The 26,415-nt window shown below is 40.9% G+C and overlaps 1 protein-coding gene and 1 long non-coding RNA gene across 3 annotated transcripts in view; one reads left to right on the top strand and one right to left on the bottom strand.

The window, feature by feature from the left end:
• GRM8 (glutamate metabotropic receptor 8) overlaps window positions 1-26,415 on the top strand; it is an 818,800-nt gene that overhangs the window by 12,213 nt on the left and 780,172 nt on the right. The gene's annotated exons all lie outside the window — the stretch shown is intronic.
• LOC112620482 lies at window positions 11,153-25,827 on the bottom strand. The gene is made up of 3 exons (XR_003118533.1): window positions 25,701-25,827; window positions 21,279-21,520; window positions 11,153-12,694 (listed from the first exon to the last, which is right to left on the bottom strand). It is a non-coding gene; the product is annotated as an uncharacterized LOC112620482 (long non-coding RNA).

The following is a 26,415-nucleotide window of genomic DNA, read 5'->3' as shown; positions in this document are numbered from 1 at the left end:
CAGATAGATGAAATTTTCTCAAATAAGGAGGATGCTAAGCAGAAGCTCTCTGTGTCTAAGGAGTACTGAAGAGGCGCAAACAGGCTTCAGGGTGTGCTGGAGACATTTGAGCAGGACATTAAGAAGCACTTCTTGACAGTGAGAAGGACACAATTAAGACATATAGCCAGAGTTGCTTTAGTTCTCCATTTCTGGAAACCTTCAAGGGAAACTAGGCAGTTTTTTACCATTTCTCTTAGAGGGACTCCTTGCTTAGAGGCAAGATGTGGAACCAGAATTCTCCAGGTTTCCTCCCACATCTTGGGATCTAGGATTCCTCCCAGCTACCCCAGTTCTGTGCCATGTGGCATTTTCTGCTCTGGGGTGGTGTCCAGCTCAGACATTTCTGTAACTCTTCTCCCTGATTTGAACTCCCTCCTTACCTGCTCTAAGGCATCTTTTTTCTATTTTTAACTTAGTAGCTGTGGTTCAAAAACATCACTTCTAGAGGAGAGGAAAAGGTTCCTAAGAATCTACTCCTTTTGATTTCCCTCCCCTTATAAACCAATTCGGGTTCCTGCCAATACCATTGTAATTCCTGTGAATCCTGGCTGTTTCCTGTAGCCTGGTGCCCAGCCAAAAGTGGGCAAGGATTTGAGCAGTGTGGTGGAGGAGACAAAGTGTTCATATGAGGTTTTCCAAGCTTGTTTGCATTTTTTTTTTGACATAGAATCAGCTTATCTGCAAAATGGGAATAATAAGATTGTTAGATTGTTGGGTATATTTAATGAGAAAATGCAGGAAGGCTTCCATCAGGACCTGGTCATGTCCTTTGGTGTTTTGGGCTATTGAAGGAAACTCCAGGCCACTTGAAGGCAAGAGGGGGTTTTGTTTTTATGCAGGGGGTATCTGGCTTCTCTCTTCTCTATTCTTCCCTCATGGACTGGTTAGTTCTCTTAATTTCTTGGGTAATCCTGGAGGGACCCCATCTGACTGGGTGAGAAGGTAACTACTGACCCTCTGGACAGAGTCCAATGCCCCAGGCCATCTCTTGAGACACAGACCAACACATGAAAGGGCAGCTCTTGACGCCCTTAACTGAAGTGCAGGGAGTGGGTCACTTATCACCAGGAGGGGGCGCTGTTATGGTAGACGTCATGACTAACATGATCAGTTCACTGGCCCAGAGTGAGCATTTAACCTACAGAAGCAAATCTAGTTATTAACCAAGTTATTGGACTTGAAAATTGTCTGTAATTCAAAAGTCCATCAGTGAGAGGATGTAGGTGCCTAACCCATCTTACAGGTGATTCTGGAACCATAAGAATGTGAATTAGATAATAGCAACTTATGCTACTTTACTTTGATTTTTTATGTGACTTTCAGCTAGCACTCCATTTGTAATATTAATTATAAAACAATTGGCACAGAAAATTGTCCACTCTATGTATGGATGACTTCTGTTTATATATATATGATAGTACAGACATGAAATATTACAGTAGTTATCAGAGGAATGATTAGCAGTTAATGCACTGGAGATTGGCATATAGCTCCTTTTTGAAAAACAATACTTTTCTTAAATACTAATTTTCCAAAGGCTATGACTTGGGTAAAAATAAGTTTTATGACAGTTTTCTCAAGCTTAGGCCCTTTCAGGGTAGCGAAAGACCCACAGAATCTAAAAATATGCCCATAAATAATCTAAAAATTAATGTATTGCTAGTTATTCTCAGATAATGGAGTTGAAGAAGGTAGAGCATCTCCAATGAAGACATGCAATGAACCTTGATCATAAGGAATACAAATGGGGTCTTAATTCATGAACTTACTGACTGTCCTGCTCAACAATAAACATAAATTGGGGTTTTAAGAATCTGGTTGTGATGTGTTTAAAAATTTTATGGAAAATATTTGGGCCAAATTTGGAAGTGATCCCTAAATGTCTGTTTTCTTTTTTTGGACAACTTTGGGAAGGCCATGTATTTTATTTGCAGCATCTTCCTGTACTAAAATGTGAAGGAGACAATGTCTTCCACGTAGCCCCATTTACCACTTTCTTCAGTCTTGCTCCTCCTGTGTCAACCTTTCCAGTCCTTGTATTCCCAAGTGTTCTCCTAATCCAAACCTGATGCAAGAGATCTATGTGTTGTCAGCTATCTGCATGTTAGTATGTCTATGTTTAAGTCAGAGGAGGATTTTATTTCCTTCAGGATCACTAATTGTGGAATGAAATGGGATTTGTCTTTGTAAAGGAGATGCCGGCATCAGTTGGGGAGGTTCATTTAGCCTCAGCAGAGACTGCATTTAGTGAATAGCCACCTCCTCTGCTGGAATAGAGGTGGCTCTGCTTATCTGATCTAGAATGAAGTGGTGTCATCCTATCTTTGTTTCTCTTCTTATCCAAGCTTAGAAGCAAATGAACAAAATGAGCCTCTTTAACTTCAGAAGAGGGTTGAATAAGGGCCTGGAGCTGGACACAACCTGGGAATAAGATGCCATGTGGCATAGGTCCATAGGATACTGAATGCTTTACTAGATTAGTGATATTCAACCCCGAGTGTATGGTGGGGTTCATACTGCTGTTGCCTCACCCACAAGGGGTATGGACTGCATTATTAAAACTACCTGGGAGGCTTTTCGAATGGCAGGATCCAGTGAACGATGTATGCCTCCCAAGCCCCTTTCCGGGAGCTATTTTTTATTGAGATGAGTGTCCCATTTCCCTCAGGTGTGTTGGGAGTGGAAACAAATTTGAGAGTTACAGAACAAGAATTTAATGATCTGAACTTTTTAGATGCACTAGTGTACCTGAACACACACACACACATACATACGTGCACACACACATCGTATATCAGCTAACATGAGGCAGAGCAGACCTAGGTGATTGCTTCACTCATATAGCATGTTAATGGCTTTAGATAACAGAAGTATCAATTAGGATAATGTGACATGTAACTGCAGAATAGCAGACCCAGGACAGCTCCATCCTATACAGAGGTCTAAATGACACCTCACGGGCTTTTGTATTGTAGATAACCCAATGAAAAGAGGGGCCCAGGTCCCCATAAGAGATTGTATAGTTTGGAAAGAATTTAAAAAGGAGAGGGTCTTTGGAAATGTTTGAGAAGCCCATAAATTTGTGTTTTATAAAGAGCTCAAATTTTTTCCCCTTTCTAGAACATTTCCACTCCTCTTCTTTAAATTAAAGCAAATCAATTCCTCCAAACACTAATCATATGTCTTACTTTGAGCAAAGATTGAATATTCTAAGTTAAAAATAGCACATTGATGCTGGAGGTAACTCACATTAATGTCCACAAAGATACATTGGGTCATAAGAGGACACTGTCAGATATAATTCCTCTCTCTTTTGTTTTTCTAGTTAATTTTACCTGGGTTGTTAATTTTCTACCCTTAAAGGATAGGAGTTAGATAGTCTGCAGTGTATCCTTCCCAAGGCAATCAAATGAGACTTTTAAATAGAAATCCATTTGTGGGTGGGCTAGATAATTTCACCCTATGTGGAAGTGTGCTGGTTATAAATGGCGAAAATTGATCTTCATGTGAAGTCAATGAAATACTGAGAAGCATCTTGTTTCCCTGGCAGTCTTCGCCTACCCTGCTATGTTTATGAAGATATATTTTCTTCCAAGACACTCTACCAATTGTAGCAACCACTTCCATAAAGCCAAGCAGTTTTTGAGTTATTGCATACAGTGGGTTTTATTAGCTTCAAAACTTTGAAAAGGTAAATCCGCCATATCCGGGCTCATCTAGAGATGAACTCATAAATGAGTGCAGTCAGTAAACTCAGTAGGAGGTAAATTTCATGTTCAATCTCATTTGATGGCAAATAGATAATGAATATTGGGAAGTGAACTTCTTCAGTCAACTCTTTGGTACTGTAGCAAGGTTTCATTTAACTTTGAAAAGAGCTCACTCTCCTTAGATGAGAGATGACTGGTAAGTAGCACTTACACTCCCAGCTACAGAGATCTTTCAAAACGGAGACTTGTTAATGTCTTTCCCCTTCTTAAAACTCTTTAATGGCTAGGGTTTTCCCCAGGATGAAGGTCCACCTCCACTTTGGGGATCTTTTTCTCACTTTCCTTGACTAGATTGTCTCTTTGTTACAAGTAACAAAGAAGCAGCCTGTGCTGCCTCTCCTTAGTGTCTCTCTCACTGTGTTGTGATTGCTTACCTACTTGTCTGCATTCCCCACTAGACTGTAACTACCATGTGGGCAGGGGCCGTGTCTGTCTAGTTTGTTGCCATATTCCTAGCGCCTAGCATGGGCCTGTCAGAGAAATAATGAATGAATGAATACATCGAATCTCTCTACTCTCTCCCTCATCCCAATCTCAATGTTAGAAATATGTGTTGAATAGATGGGAAAGAAGTATAATTTTGTTTATTTTTCTTGTATATTCCTTTAGAAAAGAAGGAGGGTGATATGTTTAGGCTTTGTGTCCCCACCCAAATCTCATTTTGAAATGTAATCCATATAATCTCCACATGTCAAAGGAGAGACCAGGTGGAGGTAATTGAATCATGGGGGTGGTTTTCTCCATGCTGTTCTCGTGATAGTGAGTGAGTTCTCATGAGATCTGATGGTTTTATAAGGGGCTCTTCCCACTTGGCACTTCTCCTTCCTGCCACCTTGTGGAGAAGGTGTCTTGCTTCTCCTTTGCCTTCTGCCGTAATTATGAGTTTCCTGAGGCCTCCTCAGCCATGCTGAACTGTAAGTCAATTAAACCTCTTTCCTTTATCAATTACCCAGTATCTGGCAGTTCTTTATAGCAGTGTGAAAGCAGACGAATATAGAGGGAGAAGCGGAGAAAGAAGGAAACATGATTATATTTTGAGAGTTCCTATTTTCATGTGCTTTCTCTTTTTCCTACAAATTTCCATTTAAATGTATTTTTAACATTAAGAAATTGCATTGTATATTTCAAAATTGTTGAAAGAGTAGATCTTAAATGTTTTCACCATACACCAAAAAAGTGTGAGGGGATGGATTTGTTAATTAGCCAATTTAATCACTCCATATTGTAAACATAAACCATCATATTGTGCCCCATAAATACATATAAATTGTCAATCAAAAATAAAATAAGTAAAATACATGAACACATTCTTATTTTAAAGGTTTAAGTAATAAATAGTATAAAAGGAAAGTCCACTTCCAAATGCATAAATCCGTTAATAACACAGGCACACATGATTTTGTTAATAGATATGTGACTTATGACTTTCTTTTTCACTTAATATATTTGGGAAAAATTTCCATGTTGGTTAATATAGATGTACTGCAGTAATTCTCAACCCCAGCTGCATGTTAGCTTTGCCAGCATAGCTTTTAAAAATTTTGGATGCCCAAACCCTAGCCAGGACCAGTTAAATTGGTTGGAGTAGAGCTCTGCATTGGTATGTTTTAAAAGATCACCGGGTGATTCTGATGTTTGGTCAAGAATAAGAACTGCAAGACTTTATTTTTTTTTAATAATTGCTTGGTTTTTAATCATATGGATGGACCATACTTTATTTTATAAATCTCTGGTAAACAAGTTACTTCCCTTTGCTCTCCAAATTTGTTATTTGAAAAACAGTTGAAACAATGCTAGAGCCTCATCCAAATACTATTAGCTCTAGAATGAATTTTGGTGGTATAGGGCCCTTTCTTGGACCAACAAAGGGGCCAGATGAGTGAACTGCCAAAAGCATCTTGCTGTAAGACAGGGTCACAGGACACAGACATTCCAAGCCATGTCTCTTCGAAACATGTAGTAACTTAGAATCAGCATCGTGGTCATGTGCTCAGACAGTTCAGGGAGCACCATGACTCTTGGGCGGAGCACTTTTTAAACTTGGTGAATTTAAATTAAATTTCTTTTCTTTCCCCTAGCCTCAAATGGCCTGAAATCCTGCAGTGAATACCAAAGACATCTTAAGAGCATACTTAGTGATAAATGCCTATGTTTGGGGTGTTTTAAGTAATGAGGTTGTTTGAAAAGTAGTGAGAAGTCTTTCCATAAGAACGGTTTGTGACTGGAAGTTATATATTTTGGTTTACAAAATTGTCTGAAAACCTTTCTAGAATAAGTCAGGGTCTATGTAAATAAATCTGCATAAGGAAAGTACTGTGCTCTTTCTACCCATTCACCCTAGAGACCACAGGTTTTTTATATTTTATAGACTTCACTTCATAGTGGTTTTAGGTTCACAGCACAATTGAAGATTGCAGTGGTTTTAACACAGGTGTCTTCCTGGGCTCTTCTGATAGCTTTTTGCAACCAAAGGTAATGCCTTCCTAGGAAGACTTAAAATCTGAAGTCTGTCCTGTGCCCAGTCCAGTGGTTATCACACTGTAGCATGCGAGAAATCACCCAGAATCCTTGTTGAAACACGCATTCCTGAGCCCACCTGCAGGGTTTCTGATTCAGTGGGTCCGGGGAGGCCCAGGGTGGGGGCTGAGAATTGCCATTGCTAATGGTTCCCAGGTGATGCTGATGCTGCTCTTTTGCACATCACACTTTGAGAAGCACTGCTCCATACAAATTGCTTGCTGGCTGACTTAGCAAGTCAAAGTGTGCAAAACAAAAGTGAGATTTAACAATGTTCTGTCTGACAGCAGCTTTTGACACACACCTGGTTGGATTTCTGTTCCTATTGGTCATAATCACAGCAGGTGTTGTGTGGATTTATCTTTAATTGTGTGCGTGTTTGGAAGTTGTGTTCCTTATTAAGTAATGCATAGCTCATGAATAATGATCAGTGCAATGGTCACTTAAACACTATTTCTTAAAGTAGGGTCAGGCAGATTACCATTCTACGCATTTTTACTACTTGAGAGCAGACTGATTTAAGAAACTTAGATTGTAAGATACACATTAATTGGGAATTGAGAACAGTAAAAGATGGAGGCTATGATATGTCTCAGCTACCAGCAATTTGTCTTCAGAAACCATGACAGCTACCTCCTGATTTCCATTATGCAATGCGATTGCAAATAACATTCCACAGCAGTCTTAATCAATAGAGGGTCACAAGAGGCCCTTGTTTCCTCAAAGTGGGAAAAGGGCTTATTTACCCATTTAATTGATATAACACACTTTCTGGCAAAAGACAGAGTCATCTCTTTTAGCTGTAATTGGGGACTTTTTCTATCCCCAAACACTGTCCTCACAACCTGCATCTATACGTCTAATCTTTATGTATCTTGAACACATAAGGAACACCACGCTGGCAAGATGTAGGGGTCTAGGCATAGCATTGTGCACAGCCACTTTTATCTGTTTCTAGAATGAGGCCAGTCTCTGCTGTATTACTTCATTAGGCTCAGCAAGCTAATAAACATGTGTTCTCAGTGTTGGCCGTTAGTCTCCCTCTAAGACTCTTCAAGGCTCCCTCTGGGATTAGGGAGGCTGGTTTCTTTGGTGTATAATACAGTCCCAGTTTCAGGGACATCATGGATCTGTCTCTGTATCCCCTGCAGTGCCACTGAGCTCCCTTGGGACATGTGGATGGTGACTTATTCTTGCTCTAGCGTCTTACTCTTGCTTCCTCTCACATGGATTGAGAGTGACCTCTAGCTTCGACTAGTGCTTGTCCTATTTCTTTATGTGGTGGCAATTCTATTTATTAGTTTTCAGAGTGATTTATCATCTCACCTCAGAGTGTTTGAACTTATATTACTTCTAGAACAAATACCATGCCATACTCATGTAAATTTCTTAGATATTTGTGACTTATAGATATTATGTTTGTTATCAGGAGATGTCTGTTCAAATTATAGATTATTTTAATGTATTTAGTGGTGCTGATGCTCTTGAGTAAAATAGATTAATATGAATTATATGAAATAGGTTGGGCTCTGTAGTCAGACTGCCCAAGTTCAAATTTGGACATAATGCTTGTTAACTGTGTTACCTTAAGCAAGATAGTTAATCTCTCCAAATCTTAAACTTTCTTATCTGTTAAAAAAACAGCAACCCAGGCTGGGAACGATGGCTCACACCTGTAATCCCAGCACTTTGGGAGGCCAAGACGGATGGATCACCAGGTCAGGAGTTCAAGACAAGCCTGACAAACATGGTGAAACCCCATCTCTAATGAAAATACAAAAATTAGCCGGGCGTGATGGCATGGGCTTGTAATCCCAGCTACTCAGGAGGCTGAGGCAGGAGAATCACTTGAACCTGGGAGACAGGGGTTGCAGTGAGCTGAGATCGCCCCTCTGCACTCCAGCCTGGGTGACAGAGCGAGATTGTCTCAAAAACAAAACAAACAAAAAACCCCAGTTAATAATAGTACCTTTTTCATAAGGTTTTTAATGAAGACAAGTAAGATACATTTCAGAGTCCTAAACAAAATCCCTGGTCCATAGGAGGCACCACGATGTTTGTTATGATGATGATAATGAGGAGGAAGATATTTATGTCTGCTATTAAGAGGATATTCATTTTGAGTGGTACCTCTCCTACAGTTTCTCAGCCATTCATACTGACTTGCTCTATTTTGTGAACAAAGGCAGATTAGCATTAAAGGTGTAATTGGTCAAGAAACAGAACTGATGGGCCAGGTATGGTTGCACACACTTGTAATCTCAGCACTGTGGGAGGCTGAGGTGGATGGATTACTTGAGCCTAGGAGTTCAAGACCAACTTGGGCATCTGAGACCAGCCTGAGCAACATGACAAGATCCTGTATCTATAAAAAATACAAAAATTAGCTGGGTGTGGTGGAATTCCCTTGTAGTTCCAGCTACTCTGGAGGCTGAGGTGGGAGAATTACTTGGGCCTGGGTGGTTGAGGCTACAGTGAGCCATGATGATACCACTGCACTCCAGCCTGGGAAACAGAGTGAGACCCTGTCTGACTCACTCACACACACACATACACACACACACACACACACACGAAGAAAGAAACAGAACTGGGGCAGGTCTGGATTGGCTCTGGCATAGGGCAAGGCTGTCTAGTTTTCTTGAAGGCTGAACTTGAGACTGGGACTTCATCAGCTTATGTTCCAGCCAGGTGAGCTAAGAAGGTGGTGTACTGCTATCCTTCCAAATCCATGTGTTGGATGGTAAGAGTCCGTTTTATTAAAAAAGTAGAAAACCCAGAGAAACATTGGTTTTCTATTTTTTTAAGTAAAGTTGCACTACATTTTTATGTTTCAGCGCCCGAAGAAAAATACCCTTAGGATTCAATTGTTAAAAAAACAAACAAAAGACCAAAAAAACAAAAAGAAAGAAAAAGAAAAAATCACCAATTCTGACTCACGTAGGCTACGGGTTTGATGATGGAGTTGTGGTTGAGCATGAGCAGCTGAATAACCCCAGGCATGGGTGGCAGCCCTCAATGCTGTCCTTTGGGTTGGAATTCCCTTTCTTTTCCATGTGTGGTAAGGACAGAAACACAGGCCTGCTTCGGACGAAGAATGTTAACTTTTGTTGAGGGAAGATTTTTTTTCTGCCAGAGATGGCTGACATGACACTAATTCCTATCATCTCTGATACAAATGTCAGAAATGAAAGCCCTAAAGGCTTCAGAAGTACTTGTTCTAGAAGTCACATTCATTTTAGGACAATCAGAAAAACAGTGGAACTAAATGTATTGTATTCTGATTCACACTGTGACCTATCTTGTGCCACCTGTTTAAAATGTGACCAATTCAGTCAAACATATCAATTATGCCTTGGTAAATTCTCATTTTAATCAAATATGAGTGTAAAAGGACTTCACAGGGAAAGAAATCAATGCAGAGTTAATGTGGGCAAGTCCTATCCTAGCATTGTGAGACAGTGCTGAGCAATGCCTGGTACAGCTTCTAAACCCAGTAAGTGCTAAATATTTTTTTTCCCCCATCAAGAGAAGTAGAATAGTGTAAGAGATGCTAGCATTTAACCCACGTGTTCTCCTTCTGTAACTTAGTAATACAGGTAAGTAGGTAATATTCAATCAACCCACCAACAGGTCTATGCAGCATCCCACAGGTCTATGCAGCGTGTTTGCCATTGTAGTGGATAATATGAAAGAAAAGAAGACCCTAAGCCATCAATGTTGCTTATACTCTAGTTGAGGGGAAATGACCAAAATCCTGTAAAATAACCACGAGCAATCTAAGACTGTGTAGAAAGGGCTACAGTGTGGTCCTGGGGTTTAAAGGAGAGGCTGACTTCATCCAAGGAAGCTGCAGTTAGCAGCCAAGGTGTCTTAATCAACTCTGTTATAGGCTGTTGCAACAGAATATCTTAGACTGGGTGGCTTAAACAATAGCCTTGTTTTTCCCCTCTCACATTTCTGGAAGTTGGAATTCTGAGATCAGGGTACCGGCTTGGTGGGTTCTTGGTGAAGTCCCTCTCCCTGGTTTACAGATGCTGTCTCCTTGTTGCATCCTCACATGGTGCTGAGAGAGACAAGAAAAGCTCTCTCCTGTCTATTCTTACAAGGGCACTTACAAGGGCTCCACGCTTATGAGTTAATTACCTCTTAAAGATGTCATCTTTAAATACCATCACATTAGGGGTTAGGATTTCAACATGAATTCTGGTGGGGGATATACATTCATTCCATAGCACAAGGCTTCATGCAGTAATGTGGGATTGGGCTGGGCTTAGAGGAATGGGTAGGAGTATGCAAACTGAGGCCGGGAGAGGAGGAAGAGTCTTCCAAGACTGGGAATCCTGTGAACCTTTTACCTGATGCCAGCTCATGTTCAGCTATGTGGGGGTGGAAGTACGTGGAAACCTCTTCCCCTCTCACAGTCTCTCTGCTATGACAAAACTTCAAATGATTATTTAAGGAGTCTCTAGGAGGATTAAAAATGAGGAAGGTTGGAGTGCTGTGTTCCCAACTTCCATTGGAGACAAAACTGGGGGTCCCAAACTAGTGAGCACAGAACACCCAGAGGGCACAATGCTGTACCCTCTTAATCGGCATTGTAGAACAGCTAAACAGGTGAATTGCTGTTGAATTTAAGGAAAGTGTTATCAAACCTAGGAGAATCCCTCCCCTGACCCTTTCCCCATCCTTTGCACTCTGGGAATCCATGTAACTTAAGATAAAACATTTTGCTTTATTTTTCATTTGCCACATGAGTATCTTGACTCTTTACACTGTTATTCAATGTAGAGTCACAATTAATTGCTGAGAGAGAAATTAAATGCATTGCCAATGGATTGATTTTATTTGCTTCATTCCAGTAAGAAAAGCCACCATTCTTGAGGGGCTGATGGTTCTTTTCCGTTTTCCTAACCACAGGGAGTAATCATACCTACACTGTCTCTGTTTCAAAAGGTGGTCATAGATCTCAGCAAGGTAAAAATTGGAGATTTGACAATATTCTAACTGTAAAGAGTTTTGATGATTTGGAAATAGGTTTTGTATTGAAAATGGCATAAATGATTATTTTTCTTCTTTATGCTGCAGCACTTTAACTTGTAATTTCTACCCTGGTAACCCCACCTATTTAAATGAGAGCTCAATATGAGATCTTTTGTTGTCTTTGAAACCACTGGTATAAAATTTTAAATTCTTGGATATTTTTCCTCTGCCTGAGAAAGGAAGATACAGGAAATTTCATTTTTTAGTTTGAATAGCTTTATTTCATTTATATTCATGTAGCTCAAGCATCTAGTGAGTTTTGCTGGTATATAAATTAATATTTACAGGTAAAACCTTGCTGAAAATAAAATAGATTAAGTGGAGAATATTTTTCCCGCAGCTTTCGTCTCTAACAAAAATGAAAGAACCCAGCACCACTCCTTTACTGAATGCCCCATCTGTCGGCTCCTTGCTGCTCTGAGCCAACATCCTCTTGGGATTGTTTGGGGCCAAGGGTCTACATGTGAAGCAGGGTAGGTTTAGCACATGCTGGGAGAATAGGGATTTTGATTAAGACTTATATTTACCCTTAACTATTTCTCTGAATTATGGAGAACTAAAATTAAAAAATGTATTTTTGGATTGAAGTTACAGGAAAATTTCAGCCTCTACTGATCAGTGTTATGCATAGTATGTGATAATTTTTTTCAGATATTAAATCACTGATCTAAAATATTGTAATGGTACAGGATTGATGAATAAATATTTAACACCTTATTTTTAAAAGATGTTATGATGTTTAATAGCATTAATAATTCATTGCAGTTAAGTGGTACAAGTTTAGATTTTGATGTAAAATATCTGCATGATAAGAATTCCCCCAAAGAATCTATGCCCATCTAGAAAATGGTTTTATGAAAGAAAAGTAGACAGTTTTACATTGTACTTTGTCTTAAACAACTTAGAATGAAGTTCAGTAGCAGAGTTCCATGGTTTTCAAAGAAAATGAATAATACCCTATGATTCATGGCTATTTGGACATTTTAAAGATGTTTTAGGAAGCTTGGCACAAAATAGTTTTTTTTTTTTAAGTGATTATTTTTCCTCATTCTCCAAATGCTTGGAATTATGAAACCTTAGAATTGGAAGAGATTTTTGAGGTTTTCTGTTATGCCTTTCATCCAAACCAAAATCTATTCAAGTAAGACCCTTGATAGGTGGTGGTGATTCAATGCTGTCTTTGTTCTTCGATTTGATTTAAACATCTCTCTGCTCAATTCTCCTGTCTTGTGCATGTCTTTTTCATGAGACAGTCCTTCAGGTGTTTGAAGACCCTGTTCTTCCTGAGCCTTCAGTTCTCCAGGCTAAACATCACCTGCTCCCTATAACAGAAACAGTGCAAGAGGTAATGTTTATTGACAACTTCCCATATGCCAGGCACTATGCTAAACACGTAACATGCCTGATCTTATTGGATTCTTACCACAATTCTGTCAGATAGGCATGGTTTTCAGATGAGGAACTGAGGCTTATCTGAGGTTACCTGGAAAGTAAGTGGCCATGTGATATTCAAACCTGTGTGTCTGATGGACTCAAAAGTCCATGCTTTCAACCATTGCTTTTTACTGCCTTTTAGATGGTATGTTTTCAAATTATTTCTGTATGGTTTCCATTCTCTAAACACAGTCCTGCTGTTAGTTTAACCCCATTCTCAGTTAAAATAATTTTTCCTTGCCATTCTAAAAGACTGCCTTTGAGCAGGAAAATTAAGCCTTTAAATGCAGAGGACTTCAGCTCTGTAAGCCTCATACTCTCCGTATATCACTGGCTGGAATGGCAGATGGGCTGGCCAGCACATCCATGGTGGGCAGTGGCCTCAGTGCAAGGATGGAGTCTGACTGCCCATGACCCCATGTATCTTCCCTGCTGCCGGAATGATCACATGGCTTCCAGAAACATTGTGTTCCTTTAGCAGCATTGATGGAGCTTCCTATTGTTCCAGATGTTTTCTGAGGAGGATACTGGATAAGAGTTTGTATTATTACAGATGGTCAGAGCAGTTTATGTATCAGGAAGTTTTCCATGGAAGAAAGAATATATTCAAAATTCTATTTTGAAGCTGATGGCAGGATGTGGTGAAATTATTTGGATGTTAGGAAAACACTGTAAACGCCAAAATAAATACTTGTGGTTTGTACTTACTCCTTTCCCAAACTAAAATAGGACCTGTGACAGCATTTCCTGAACACATGGGATCAAACTCTAGATCAAATGATGAGTTGATAAAATGAACATATTCGTGTTAAGTTTCTTTCATTTACTTCTCGTTTCCATGTCTAGAATCTAGAGTCTAGAATGGTTGGATGGATGTATTAGGACCAGAGTGTGTATGATAATATTAATGTCAGAAAAACAAACTACTCATTTTCACCTCTGTGGGGAGAGACTGGAATTCAAACCATGTCTCCTGTACCTTGGCAGAGTAAGAGTGTTGGGTTCTTTCAGCCACTTTTTGGGGGGTAGACTTGGTCAGCAGCCCGACCCTGTCCCTGTCCCAGCCTCAGAGCCTCCCAGTGGTGCTGCTGAGCTTTCTCCCATCACTGCACAGCCCGCCTCCTTCCTCTGTTAACCTGCCTTGAGATTCCTTTCCAAGGGTCCTTTAGCCTAAACTATAATGTATTTGACTCTACCTTTACTTTGAAAACACTTTTGATCTTTTTTAGAGTTCCTCTAGGTTTTCCTATTAGATAAAAACAGCTTTTTATACCTTTTGTTTCCATGGTAATGAATTCCAGGACTGCTTTAGAAAACCACTAGCTTTGTGTACCAGTGGAAAGTTGCAGCATTATATACTAACACAATAAACATCAGCCCACCTGTAAGAAGCGTGCAAGCCGGTAGAAACACTGTAGCACCACGGTCATGAAATGATGTGAGCATACTATCTTTTACTGCAATAAGCAGATTTGGAACATGAGCCCTGCATTGCAGACAAATGGCTTGGGAGCTGTAGCATGAATTCTAGTGTTCACTAATCAGCTCAAGGCAGAAAGAGCCAATTAACTTGAGGCATTAATTTTCAAATTTAACATTATATTGAAACCGTGGAACCCCATTTCCAAATTTTTTGCAATCTTCCCGAGTTTTTACAAGTGCCAGTTCTGCTCTTAGGAAGTCCTAGGTGGGAGGAGAGTCTTCCTTGGGCAATTTACTTTTTGGTATAAGGAAGATTGTTTCCAAAAATTCTGGGAAATCTTCATGGTATTGTCTGCAAATATACCTCTTAAGAATCTCAGGTACAGATCAGAACTCAACAGAAAAATCTATTAGAGTTGGCTCAAGACAGGGCAAACATAAAAAGTAGATATCCTGGGAAAAAATAGAACTGTTTTTATAAAAGGCTATAGGTTTCTGAATATGTGGAAGAAGGAATAATTGGAATTTGTTTTTTGTCAACCCTGACTCTGCCCTCTACAGCCTTCTCTTTGTTATATCATGAGTTGGGGGAGTGAGAAGCAAGGGAAAAGGCAGAAAGAACATGAGAGGTTGGACAGAAAGATTGGAGGTACATGCCAAGTTGATTCTGCTAATTTGAAAAGAGACAATGAATCCAAGCTCCTTTTTCCCTATTGTAGATTTTAATATTTAAAGTTACCAGTGCCATTACTGATTATATTAAGATGCTTTTATGTTGATCTGATTAAAATTACATGTGAAATAATGAATGACATGTAATGTACAAATACCCTTACATTTGGAATAATGAATGACATGTACAAATACCTTCCCAGATATATATATATATATTTAAAGTAGAAACATTATAAGCAACTGTAATGGAAAGTTTTTAGAAACATTCTTCTAGGAGATACAAAGTTAAGGGGCCGGAAACACAGAACAGCACGCGGTTTACTACAAGACTGTGGGGCTACCTTCTTGCCTGGAAAGATTCAGGACTCCTATCCCTAATAAACTTAAAGGGAGGTTCAGCTACTCTGGAACTTAGTGTCTGTTTTATCTTAGTATTTCTAAGTCAGAAAATGCCTATTTTAAATAGGTCCTTTTGTCTTTTTATCCTTTTACTCTATAGGTAGAGTTTACCAAGGCCGACTGATTTGTACCCAGCTCATTTAAGTGTTCGGGGCACTGCTCCAAATTGTTGCGTTTCTTTCTTCTGCCTGCCCTAGCTGCATCAGATCATTCTCAAAGCCACCTTAGTTCCTTTTTTTTTTTCCAGCCGATAGGTTGCACACAAAGCGTAGCTTTTGGCTTTTTGTAAACAGAATGCAAATGTACCGTTCTCCCCCAGGAGGGAACCTCCGCCATGCTGAAGGTGAGCTGAGACTCTGCGCCTTGATAAGGAGCCCCTTTGGGTGTGCTGGCAGGTCAGCCTGAGGGCTTTGAGAAGAGCCTTCCATGAGCACCAGGGCACACATTCACCAATGCAAGACAAAGCTCTGTGGAAAAAACTGGTGGGTTCATCCCTGTCCCACCCGAGATGTACCCCCAGAACAGCAGAAATGACTGTACTACCCGCCTTGTGAAAAGGGTCTAGTTTTAAAGTGGCTCTGGCAGAAGAGGGGCAGATGTCTTCATTCCTCCTCTTCAGTTTCTCTTTGGACCTTTTCCTGCTGTTCCGTGGGTTCTTTGAACATTTTATAGAATCCAATTTTGATTTATCTATATTGCTTTAGAGTATATCTTTTGACATAGCTTTTTAAACATGTAGACATACATGATTTATCGTTGCCTACTATTATTGTCATTTTATTAGATCCAGTGAAGTATAGAAACCTAGACATGGGCCAGGCACAGGGGCTCACACCTGTAACCCCAGCACTTCAGGAGACCGAGGCAGGCAGATTGCTTGAGTTCAGGAGTTCAGACCAGCCTAGGCAACATGTCAAGACCTTGTTTCTACAAAAGAAAAAAATTACCTCCCTTTACCCCTACAATTATATGATTGTCTTGAATATTTCCTTTGCATACCTTGAGAACCACATTAGGTAGTGTTATGATTTTATCATCAGCTGAATCTAGAAAACTCAAGAGGAGAAGCAAACTCGATTGTATTAATCTATATTTTTGCCATGTTTTTTTCTTCCTTCCTAATGTTCCAAGACATTTCTTCTTTTATCTTTTCCTTTTTGTTTAGAGAACTTCCTTTAGTCATTATTTTAGGGCAGGTCTGCTAGTGACAAATCCTCTTCGTTTTACTTCATCTGAGATTGTCATCCCTGAAGAATATTTTCTCTGGATATAGAATTTTGGATTGATAGTTCCTTTGTTTCAGCACTTAAAAAATGTTGCACTGCTTCCTACTGACCTCCTTGGTTTCTTCTGCGAAATCCTCTTTCATTCAAATTGTTCTTCCCCTATGGCTTCATGCATCATTTCTCTCTGGCTACTGTGAAGACTCTTTCCTTTGTCTTTTTATGTGACTGTGATGCATCTTGGTGTGGATTTCTTTGGGTTTATCCTGTTTGGTGCTCAGATTCTTGATTCTGTCTTTTGCCAACTTTGGAAAGTTTTTAGCCATTATTTCTTCAAATACTTTTCTAGCCCCACCCTCTTTTTCCTCTCCTTCTGGGAGTCAGATGACCTACCTTTAACATCTTTTTGTAGTTCAACACCTCTCCGAGGCTTAGTTCATTTTTTTCTCCAGTCTAATTTATTTTGATTGTTTATGGGTAACTGTTTTATCTATAAGTTCACAGATTTTTTGGCCTCTGTTTTCTTTATTCTGCTGTTGAACCCATCCATTGAGTTTTTTTTTTTTTTAACATTTCATTTATAATATATTTTAGTTCCAGAGTTTCTGCTTGGTTCTTCTGTTTCTTTGCTGATACTTCTCATTACTTTGCTAGTTCTTTGTAGTTTTTTGTTTCAAGAACATTTGCAGTTGCTCTTTGAAACCAATATCCATCTGGCTGCCAGGAGGAGGGGTCCTGTTACGGTTCTCCATGTGACCTCCACTCCCACCGTCGAAATGGCTTCATTACTGCTGAGTGGTGGCAGGTAAGACCTGATTCTCTACCAGCCTCTTCTGACACCTTTGCAGCCAAGTTGCCACCCAGCAGAGATGAAAGTCCAGCCTCCACACTCAGCCTCTCAGAAACTGTCCTGGTGGGGGTGTTGGGGCTCCTCACTACTGTCTAGGTTCCCCACTAGGTCTTTGCTTGTGTGGGTGGGTCCACAGGTTTTGTGTGTGTGTGTGTGTGTGTGTGTGTGTGTGTGTGGTTTTGGAGTAGAGTGGTTATTATCTAAAAGTTTCCATTTTTTTCTTCAATCTAAAAGGAGCTAGGCTGCCCCTTTCCAAAGAGAGGAGATTTTTTTGCTTATTTTTTTTTTTGCTCTGTGTGTATTCGTGTTTCCAGATTGCTGGTTTTTCAAGTATAGATGAGGAAATACATGAGGGAAAAACAAAATTCAGGAACTTGTTGTCTTGTCATTCCCTGGGTCCTGAGGTCCTTAACCCGCTTGGCAGCTCCCCACCTTTCAATGTCTTCTTACTCTTGTTTTAGATCTAATGCTCAGTTTTTAGCTAGACCTATGGGAGAAACAGGGAAGAGAACGTTCACTCTGCCTTCCTGTCAATGCCCCTCTTGATCCTTACGTTTGTCTATACCAGATGCTGTTCTTCTTGTTCCACTCTCAAGGTCAGAGAACAGGGTGTGCTTTCGAGAACATCTGGTAATTCTTGTACAAAGCTTAACTTGGAACAGGAACTGTTGCAGGGTAGAACCAGTCTCAAGCACTGGAGAACAGGAGGTATAGGCGGTGAAGTAGCCTAGTCACTTGCTTTGTGGGTAGACAGACCTGGGTTCAAATCCTGCTTCTACCATGTATTTGTTACTTAAACTTGATCAAGTTATTTAATTTCTCTGACCAATATTGTCCCCACCTGTTGTGAGGATTAGAAGAGACATATTTCTGGTGCCTGGAATGTATCAGGCACTATACATGAATAGCCATTATTGTTACAAAGCGGGTTATAAGTTCTCCAGATATTTTGTCCATAATCTGATCTCTGCTGTGAAAGAAACCAGTGCAAACTCATTTTCTAGGATGCTGTTTTATGTAAACAAGTCATAGTTAAATAATTCCTCCAGAGTGACAAGCCTTTTTATCCCAAATTTTGTATCCAGATAAGAATATCAGTTAGAACAAGTAGCAAGAACAATGACTCATCTGAGAAAGTAGGGTAGAGTATTTTCAAAAGCAATGGGTGGCTTGTTGGTGATTTGTGTTTTGAGACAGGGTCTTACCCTGTCACCCAGGCTGGAGCGCAGTAACGTGATCTCAGCTCACTGCAGTCTCCGCCTCCTGGGTCCAAGGGATTCTCATGCCTCAGCCTCCTGAATAATTGGGACCATAGGTATGTGCCACCATGCCCAGCTACTTTTTGTATATTTTTTGCAAAGATGGGATTTTGCCATGTTGGCCAGGCTGGTCTTGAACTCCTGGCCTCAAGTGATCCACCTGCCTTGGCCTCTCAAAGTGTTGGGATTACAGGCATGAGCCACTGCATGTTGGTGATGTTAATGCTGTAATGAAAACCCTCATTCTCTGTTTAAAAGATTTCACCATGTAAGAAGCAAATTAAGGGACACTGGGGGGCATTTCTCTGCTTCCTAAGGAGCACCAAAGACTAAATATTTTAGGGAATGCTGCCGATAATGATTCACTGATTTCAGAGTTTCTTTCAGTTCCTAACTGCAAGTCAGGTGAGAGCAGAGAGGGCAGGAGGGAGGAACTTAGTGCTTCTCCCAGGAGGAAGAGTGGACTTCTAGGCTGGAAGGGACAAGGAGGGTATTCCTGACCGAGGGACTGGATTGAATGTTGATGGGCGGTGGATAAAGATCGTCATGCAGGCCATTTGAGCACTGTGGGGCCTGGACCAGTATACTTGCTTGGAATGCTCATAGAAAACCTCAATGTCAGGTTACATTCCCTAGAAGTAGAGCTGAACATAGGAGAATCTTAGCAAAATGAGTTATTAACAAGCATTCTTAGGAGAAAGGATGCACTTTCAGGTGAGGTCTATCCTGAGCCTGATCCTGTGGATGCTCTGAAGCATCAATCACAGCAGGATGTGTTTTGCCTTGAGGCAAGAAAGTAGGAATTTTGTGTCCTTGCATCAACCAGTCTTGAGCTACAGACAACCTGGTCCTAAGTGATAATTCCCAGGCACACTTGGGCAAGGTGGCTCTATCACCCAAGAGTGGTTCTCTGGAGAAGGTTAGAGGTCTGAGGTTAGCAGTAGCACTGGTGACTGGTGGAAAAGGAATCCTGGGCAGGGCTCAACGGGGTCTACAGCCCCAGGCTTCATCAGTGGTACCATGTGAAAACCACTGGCCTGGGTAACAAGAGGGTTGGCTTGTACTCTTTAATTTTCTTTATGACCTTGAGCAAGTCGTTCAGCCTTTCTGCCTTACATGGAAATGACAGGATTGGCATAGGTAGACTTTTAAGGCCTGTTTGACTCAGGTGAGTTTATTGAGAACACTTGGTTTCGTAAGACCAGGGCTTCTTGGCCTATGGTTGGACCATAGAAACCTTCAAGTAGAGCAAAGGAGGGAATTATGAAGTTACTGCCGCATGGCTAGTGGCCCAGGCAGGTGCCTTTGGGGACCTGGAAGTGAAGAGGCTTCCTTACCTTGGGGGCTAGGGACCAGAATTATACCTTCATGGGCAAATGGTGGAAGGGCTGTGTGGCTTGGTGACCAAGGGGACAGTAAGGAAGACCACATGAAGGACTGAGCCTAGAAAGCAGATTCTGGGAAGAGCCAAGCTTGCCTAAGTGGTTACAATGTGATTTACTCTGATGAGAAGTTTGGCTAAATTTGTTCAGCGGCTGGGCACAGTGGTTGACAACTGTAATCTCAGCTATTTGGGAGGCCAAGGTACAGGGAGTACTTGAGCCCAGGAGTTTGAGACCAGCCTGGGCAACATATTGAGACATTGTTTCTACAATTTTTTTTTTTTTTTTAAAGTTAACTGGGCGTGGTGACATGCACTTATAGTCCCAGCTACTTGGGAGACTGAGATGGGAGGATCATTTGGGCCTGGGAGGTAGAGGCTATAGCGAACCATGATTGCACCATTGCACTCCAGCTTGGGCAACAGAGTGAGACCTTGTCTCAAAATAAATAAATAAATAATTAAGTAAATAAATAAATAAATAAAACATTAAAAGAATGTGTTCAGTGTCTGAACTTCAGCTTTTTGTATTCTGTCAACATTTTTTTCTTGATTTTCATCCCATCCTTTATTAGATGGAAGGCTTATTAAAGATCCTTTTTTTTGTAATTTGTTAATGTTATTAGTAATATTTTAAGATAATTCCTTGACTTGATAGTTCTTTTACTATTAATGCAGCTTTTGCCTTGGTCAGTGGAGGAGGCATATGTTTTTGTATTTTCATATATGTCCATGTGCAGGAACTGGACAGCTCTAGGGACTAGTGGGAGAAGGTAAAGTTGGGAAGACCTTGGCAATGTCAGTCCTGGAGCTCTCTGAAGATAGTGGAGCTCCTCCCTCTACTGCAGACAGTTTCCTTCTCTAGGATAGGGTTTCTGATGAGAATATTTCATTGTTCTCTAACACAAGTGGTCAATGTTTTGCTGTTTCTCTTGCTGAAATAGTGGTATCGAATCAGTACATTGGGGCAGAGGGAAGGTTCCACTTTGGTGCAGCAAAAGGAAAGTCTTACCAAGGAGTGAGGTGTTTGTTTGCTGGGTCCTGCCAAGTTCAGGTATTGCTGAGTGGGTGGAGGAGTCTGTTTGCTCCCAGGTCAGCAGATCCATGGTGGTCTGCTCGGGCTTGTGCCCCTCAGATGCCTTGTCTCCCCTGGGTGGAGCTTTTGGGATGGGTATAGTGGTTCATGGCTGCATCGCTGAATTTGCGTAAGGCTAGTGTGGCAATGGACTCTCAAAATATCTGTGGTCATAAATAGGGACTTACCTAAAATTTTAGGCCTAGGCAGGAACATCACTTGAGGCCAGGAGTTTGCGAGCAGTCTGGGCAAACTGTGAGACCCCCACCTCTACAAAAAAATAATAAAAAATTAGCTGGGTTTGGTGGTGCATTCCTGTAGTTCAGTTGATCAGGAGGTTGAGGTGGGAGGATCACTGGAACAGGATTTCAAGGCTACAGTGAGCTAGGATCATGCCACTGTACTCCAGCCTGGGTGGCAGAGCGAGACCCTGTCTCAAAAATAAAAGAATAAAATATGCATGACTTTAAAACTAGTTTTATTTACAATAAAAAATTAATAATTTTAAGTACCTCAGAAGATTTAGTAAAAATAGGACTTATGGAATAATTTCTGTCATGAAAGATAAAAGTTCTTTACTGTATTTTAGTCTTGAGGTAAGTATTTCTGTATTTCAGTCTTGAGGTAACAGCTGACATTCTCAGGATGTGGCTTCCTTCCTTGGCTGAGATGTCACCTGGACAGATACAGATATCACCATTTGCTACTAATGATGATTGATGTTAGTAAAAAAAAGTTCTTCTTTGTCAAGAGGGCACTTGGAAAGCAGACCATAAAGAGCAGTTCTCACCATCAGAAAGCATTTGTTATCACTCATGCTTTGATGTGGCAAACACATTGCAGTTCTTGGCATAATGAGAGGCAGGTTTCAGGAGTTACTGCTGCAACCAACTCTTACCTGCCAAACTATAAAGACAAACTATTTTGAGGATTAAAGGATGGGATCCCTCTGTGCTTTGTGGAAGCAGAGCTGAAAGGTTCATAATGACAGACAGAACCATTAGGAGGCATGAAAGAAAAAGCAGCAGCAAGGCTGAAACTGTTCTGTGCTAGAAAGGAGTCGATGCCCTTTGAACATTGAAGTTCAAATAATGTGCCATACTTTATCTCCAAAGACAACACTACTGACCCACTGTCAGTAGACCATGGGCTGTGGGTTGCTTTCCAGCAGTGAGGATGGATTTTCTTCAGTTCTGTCTGCTCACGCTTGGCAGAGATTTCCTTTGGGACCACTACCAGGCCCCAGCTGGCCCAAGCCTGGAGAAAGGGAGGCTGGATCATCATGGCTGATGCTCACTATGCACCAGTTTCCCTTCTCAGCATTTTACTGGAGTCACCTCAGTTGTCCTTCACAACCAAGCACCCTATGAAATAGCAATGCTTATTATCCTCACCTTACATCGAGGAAACTGAGGCTGAAGGAGGCAAAATAACTTGCCCAAGGCCACACAGCTAGTAAATGGTACAGCTGGGATTTGAACTCATCAAGTCCGATGCTAGAGCTGATGAAGCTCTTAAGCATTGTACCCTGCTGTGGTGTAGTTAGCCGTTGGCTACATGGATGCTGGAGTCCAAAGAACATGGACTCAAATCCTCATTCCCCAGCTGGTTACTATGTGAACCTGGGCAAGTAATTCAACACCGTTGGGGCAAGAAAAGGAGTCAGAAGTCTGGGACAAATCACCACACATAAGAACACTCAATGCATGCTGGCCACTGTTAGTGTTTTGGTTATTGTTTTGTTTTTATCCTGGAACAGAGTGAAGCTAAGAGGTAGTGATTCTCTCCTTGAGGGTGAATAAGAAGGAATTAACTGGGCATTACCAATGTTGACAATGTAGATTTCTGGGCCCCATTCATGAGAGATGCTAATTCAGTGGCTTTGAGGGGTTGGATGGTAAGTGGTTGGACCCAGTCACCTGCATTCTAAAGAAGGGCTTTCGGTGATATGGAGCGGTGGACTTCAGACTGGCCAGAGGTGGCATGTGCAAGGCTTTGGACTTTACCAAAATTCAGAGCTTAATTTTACAGTTGATTTGTTTAGCCATAACTGAGTGACAGAGTGGAACACAGATATTCTGTAGACTATCTCTTAATCATTAAAAAACAAAAACCACAAAAGAAATCACTAAAAGGAATCAATACGTTTTATAGTTCCAGTACTGGCCAATTCAGAATGTGTGCTGCAGCAAACACAGGAGTATCTAACAGACCTGCAGAGGCAGAAGGGATTTGAGAGACCCATGAGCCACGTCCTGGTTTTACAGCTGCTGAAGGTGGGGGTCCCCAGGGGTAGAACGACTCTTAGAAAGCATATGATTAGTTGATGGGAAAGTCTGAAACAGGACTTTGATATTTGGCCACCTGGCCATCTCGACAAGGGACCAAAACTGGAACCCTTTGGGAAGTTCTGTATTCCCTGAATTCGGGGTGACAGCATGAAATAAGGAGGACTCTCATACCTGCTTGTTGCTGCGTGTGCTTTTTCTGTCTGTTTGCTTTTCTGCACCATGCTTGCCAGTAACTTCCAGCTGTTCTTTAGGGTCTTTGATAAGTTGCCATTTCAGGGACAGTTTCCCTGCCTGTGTCCTACACTTGCTCCCAACAGAGTTCATTATGCCCCCTTTGGTCACTCCTGAACCTAATGGCATTTTTTTGCACTTAGTTGACATTTTTTGCTACTGTCACCTTTCCTCTGATGCACTTAGGTGGTACAAGTAGAGCCACTCTCCTATTTTGCATGCTTGCAGACATCATTGACCATTTATCCATTTATTTATATTCATCCATATGTATACCACAGAGCACCCACTACATATACTAGGTACATTTAGAGAATATAGAGAAAAGTAAAGAATAAATGAGAAAATATACAAATAACTTGATAATTCAAGATACTGATATGGACAATGAAGAAAATTTAAAAAGGGTGTGATGTGATAGATAAATGATATGGTGGGAGAGATCCTTTTTACGGGGTCTCTAGGGAAGCGCCCTCTCAAAATGTGTTTCATTTAAGCTGAGACTCAGACGATGAGATGTGGGACCCATGTAAAGAACTAAGAATATTCTAGGTGGGAGGAGGAATATGTGCAGAAGAGTTCAAGTGAGATTGAACTAGGTACCTTTGAAGAGCAGAAGGAAGCTAGTATGGTTAGAATGGAGTGAACAAGAGGAAGACTAGGAGATGGGCAGGGCCACATCTAGGAGGATTACAACCTAGGAGTAATGGGAAGCTGTTAGAGGTGCTTCAACAGGGAAATGGCATAGTGTGGTTTGTATTTTAACAGATCACTCACTTTTAATTACTGAGTCTAGACTTGTCCTCAGACTTTTTTTTTTTTTTTTTTTTTTTTTGAGACAGAGTCTTGCTCTGTCGCCCAGGCTGGACTGCAAGGGTGCGATCTTGGTTCACTGCAACCTCTGCCTCCTGGTTCAGGAAATTCTCCTGCCTCAGCCTCCTGAGTAGCTGGGATTACAGGTGCATGCCACCATGCCCAGCTAATTTTTTGTAGTTTTTGTAGAGATGGGGTTTCACCGTGCTGGCCGGAATTGTCTCAATCTCCTGACCTCGTGATTCACCCCCCTCGGCCTCCCAAAGTGCTGAGATTACAGGTGTGAGCCACCATGCCCAGCCTCAGATTCTGAATACAATGCTCCAGGCAATCTCTACTTATTGATCAATTTGCACTTAAGGCAAGAAAATTTTAGGCATCCTAGCTAAACTCTTTGAGGGCCAAGTTCATGTTTTAATCACTTTTGTTTGCCTAGCACTTTGTACCTTGCAAAGAGCAGATTCTTGGTGAATATTTATTGTATGAATGAATGGTTTCTGCATTATTTGATCTTTTGGCATAAAAAAGTGGCAAGGCTCTCTCTGCTGGGTGACTTTTTAGCAAGTCCACTGAATGGTAGGTTGTAGCATATTGTGAAAATTGATTGGTTGACACCTCACCTCACCTCTGCTCACAGTAAACATTTGTTTTAGTTCTAGAAAATTCAGTTGTAATTAAGCTGGAAGGTAACAGAGTAGGACCTCTCCAAAGCCCCTGAAATGACTGCCTCACTACCTTTTAAGCATCAGGTAGAGAAGGCCTGTTGAACTTTTGCTTCTAGTGTTATGAAGAATGGATATTTGGAGAAACTCGCCCAATTACACACACTGAGAAATGCTGAATGTAATATTAAAAAAACCTTTTAAATATGTAGCTAAGCTCATAAAAATTGCATGTAAATCTCTACAGAGGCAAAAATGGAGAGAGAGCTGACACCAGGGTGGTGAGTGAGGATCTAAGATATGGGCTGCCGTGGGGGTGTGTGCAGACAACAAACTGAAAGCTTTGGTTTTAATTGCCATACAACAGGGATGAATAGGGGTGCACTGTGGAATGGAAGGTGAGGACTTGGGCACTACAACGTCAATGGAACTGATTAAGAGTCTGCAAAAGCCAGGAATCTTGAAGATCTACACCCTCAGTGAAAAGATGGACTAGAAAAATCCATTTGGCAAAGAAAAATTGCTATGAGAAATTGTTCTGGCCTTGGCTGGGAATGGGGAAATGTCTCTCCTGAGAATTCTGAACTCATGAAGGTTTAGGACTTAAACTCACATTATCCACATATGCTGTCCAGGAAAACTGAAGCAAAAGAATTGTTAAGATAATTCCAGTTTGAGAGAGACTCAGGATTCCAGCACAATCGGAAGAGAATCCGCTTTGTAGGAATGTTCCCACAGCTGGGGCTACTTAGAATTCTCACAGATTAAAATCAACCACATATGACTTCACAATGAAAAGTTTCCAGTTACACAGAGTAAACAAGCCATCAGTGGAAACAACAAACAGTAGAATTAGACTTCCCAAGAACTTGAATTTAAGAATTATCAGTCAGAATATAAATGAAATGTCCTTAAAATGTTTCTAGAAATAAAAGATGGATTTGAAAACATGAGCAAAAAGCTATTAAAAATGACTAGGCAGAATTTGAAAAGGAAACAAAATGAAATTTTGGAAATAAAATTATGTTCAAAACTGACAACTCAAAAAGGAAAAAAAAAAAAGGTTTTAACATTTGATGTGGTTTGGCTCTGTGTCCCTGCCCAAATCTCATCTCCAATTGTAATCCTCCACCTGTCAGGGGAGGGACCTGGTAGGAGGTGATTGGATCATGGGGGCAGATTTTCCCCATGCTGTTCTTGTGATAGTGAGATCTCACAAGATCTGATGTTTAAAAGTGCGGCACTTCCCCCATCACTCTCCTTCTCCTGCTGCCATGTAAGACGTGCCTTGCTTCTCTTTCATCTTCTGCCATGATTGTAAGTTTCCT

The sequence above is a fragment of the Theropithecus gelada genome, chromosome 3 (assembly GCF_003255815.1).
Source record: "Theropithecus gelada isolate Dixy chromosome 3, Tgel_1.0, whole genome shotgun sequence".
NCBI classification, from domain to species: domain Eukaryota; kingdom Metazoa; phylum Chordata; class Mammalia; order Primates; family Cercopithecidae; genus Theropithecus; species Theropithecus gelada.
The sequence above is the reverse complement of the archived record's forward strand: the minus strand, read 5'-3'. Positions and strand labels throughout refer to the sequence as shown.